The sequence below is a fragment of the Papaver somniferum genome, chromosome 1 (assembly GCF_003573695.1).
Source record: "Papaver somniferum cultivar HN1 chromosome 1, ASM357369v1, whole genome shotgun sequence".
In the NCBI taxonomy this organism is placed as follows: Eukaryota; Viridiplantae; Streptophyta; class Magnoliopsida; order Ranunculales; family Papaveraceae; genus Papaver; species Papaver somniferum.
The window spans coordinates 132104253-132107415 of record NC_039358.1 but is presented as its reverse complement, the minus strand read 5'-3'; positions in this window follow the sequence as shown (position 1 = coordinate 132107415).

Below are 3163 nucleotides of genomic sequence, written 5' to 3'. Positions count from 1 at the left end.
TAATTTGAACCCTAATTTGAATATTGTACCACGAAAATGTATATACCTTAAATTAAGATTGAATATAACCATTTTTTTTTTGTCAATCAACAATTTCGATTTACTCATATCATAATAGTGATAACATGATCGCTTACAAGCATAATAAGAACATCCAAAACACAAGATAATCAAAACCCTAATACAAATAAAGATATCAATTACAAGTAAATCGCGAAGAGAAGGAGCCATAAACCGCGACGATATCCAAATTCCGTATTTGTAGTAGGTAAGAATGATGGTATTATCCGTAATCGATTCCGACTATTTAATCTGATTTTCTTCTTCTTCAACAAGAGATGCTCCTAAAAGAAAGGAATAAGTTTCCCATAATCTTGTAGATCCAAAGGTACCCGGATGCCATAGATCCCTTTGATGGAACATGGATTCAAAGCAATACCGTGTTGAATCAACGATGTTCTTGAATCGAGAATAGCAAGCCACGAACCAGCGATCAAGGCTCGAATAAATCACTCTAAAAAAAGAAGAGAAAATCGCCCCAAACGACGAAGAAAATCTGCTCAAAATAGCGGAGAAATATGTCGAATGACATAAAAAACAAAAGAAAAATAAATTTTATTCAAAAGTTACCTACTAAAACTTAAAATGAGAAGAAATCTTGCTCAGATATGATCCAAAAGGACCAAATCTGAGCAAGCTGGTAATGGAGGTTAGGGTTTCCTCTTTTCTTATAGAGGAGAGAGACAATATACCCATGTTAATTATGTTAGAAGAAGATTAACTAATTTGTCACGCAAAGCCTGTCTTCTTTTCGTATAAGGGACGAAGATAGCCCTTGCAATTGCAAATTTTTGTGGACGTCCTTGAATGCTTGAGGTACCATAACATTTTTTATTAGCACTTGGGCTTCCAACTCAAAACCAATTGATGGTGAGTGGAGTGGTCCTAGAGATTATAAATCGCAGGATCTTGTCTTAGATAACTCAGATAATGTGGGGCTAGCAATAATCTCAACACGCGCTCTCACGTGTGGCCTCTGGGTCTAACATTATCTCAGATAATATGGGACTAATAATGATCTCAACACGCCCCATCACATGTAGCCTCTGGGTCTGACATTATCTCAGATAATGTGAGACTAATAATAATCTCAACACGCCCCTCACGTGTAGCCTCTGGGTCTAACACGTGGATGGTGGATGGATGTGGATGGATGGACGACAAATCTGATGACGCGGAGTAAAGGTGCGGTTAAAGGACTCGACACAACAGACAGATAGCCCGCTCTCATACAATATTAGAATGTGGGATTCCAACCCCCTCACGTGTAGCCACTGGGTCTAACACGTGGATGGTGGATGGACAACAAATCTGATAACGCGGAGTAAAGGTGCGGTTGAAGGACTCGACACAACAGACAGATAACCCGCTTGGATACCATACTAGAACGTGGACTTAATAACCCAAAACCAATTATTGATGAGTGGAGTGGTCCTAAAAATTATAAACTGCAGGATCTTAAATAACCCAATCAATATGGGACTAATAATCTCAGCACTTTTATCGAGAGACTTTCCGATTCGATTCAATTCCATAATCACCTATCTGGCTTGTAATATTAAGCATCCAAACGGGTTGACACATTTACAACGAAACACCAACAGAAGAAAGAAAGTAGAAATATACTACTCCTTGATTTGGGGATAGGTGATGGTTAGGCACCCTAATGAAACAGCATACTTGGGAAACGTCGACCTGTTTATTGTCATTTTTCGTTAGCAAATCTCTTACAGAAAGATTTTATCATTCTAAAAAAAAAGGTTGGTACGTATTGCATGGTTCATAATTTTCTTTTAGTTTTATAAGGATAGATTCCTTTTAGCCCCAATTAATGTCATGTGACTGTATTTATTAGACATTCTCGTGCTGTTGCTATTGCAAATTTTATGGGCATGGAAAGGGCGCTATTTCCGGATAAGTATTTGGGAATCCAATTGAAACCTGGTATTGTGCGTCATATTCATGTTCGTCAGGTTATGGAAAAGATTATGGATAAGCTGGCAGGTTGGAAGGGTAAGCTCTTGTCTTTTCAAGCCCGGTTAGTTTTGATCAAATCTGTAATCTCTAGTTATTTGCTTCATTCCATGGCTGTGTATAAATGTCCTTGCACGGCCATCAAAACGGTGGAGAGGGCCATCCGCAATTTTTTGTGGTCTGGCGATGCTGAGAAGCGAAAACATTTCACGGTCCTTTATGATGATTTATGCCGTTCTAGGCGTAAAGGTGGGCTTGGGCTAAAGAAGTTGAATGATGTTAATAGGGCCATGCTTATGAAGTTGTGGGTCTCGATTCGTGACTCTAATAAGACTTGGGCCAGATTCTTGAAGGCAAAATATTTCAAGGTTAGTGGCAAATTGATTGATTATAAGTTGGGTTCTTCGGTTTTTCCAGGCATCAGATTGGTTCATAACTTTGTGCAACGCCATACACGCTCAATTATAGGTAACGGTGCTAATACTTCCTTATTCTTTGATAATTGGTGTGCTGATTTTTCAATTGCAAGCCGCCTTGGCATTACAACAAAAGGGCCTAATGATTTTAAGGCCAAAGTTAGTGATATTATTGTTGATGGCTCTTGGGTTATTCCTCCAAAGACTAAAGATTTGATGATTCGTTGCAATATTGATGTTGATAATTTGCCTCTTATTGGTGGTGGAGATGATTATAAGATTTGGGACTTGGACAGTAAGGGTGCTTTCTCTGTCAAATCCGCCAAGGCCGCCATTCGTGGGCCTATTGAAGTGTCACCAACTGCAGCCTTATTCTCTAGAAGTGTTGTGCATCCTACTTTGAGTGTTCAATACTGGAAGTTATTTCATAAACAATGTTGTGCTTACGATGATAATGTTATGAAGAAGACAGGTAGGGAGATGCCTTCTATGTGTCGTTTATGCAGGGATGATTGCGAGGATGTTTGCCATATCACTTGGCATTGCAAGCTTGCTAAAAGGATTTGGAAGTGGGCAGCGGATATTTTTAAGCTTCAACCAAATGAGGATCTTGTGGCTTCTTACAAGGTGGCAAAGGGACGGAGTAGAATGATAAAAGACCTTTGGCTTGTTTCTAACCTGGCAATAGTCACGGAGTTATGGAGGTTGCGTAA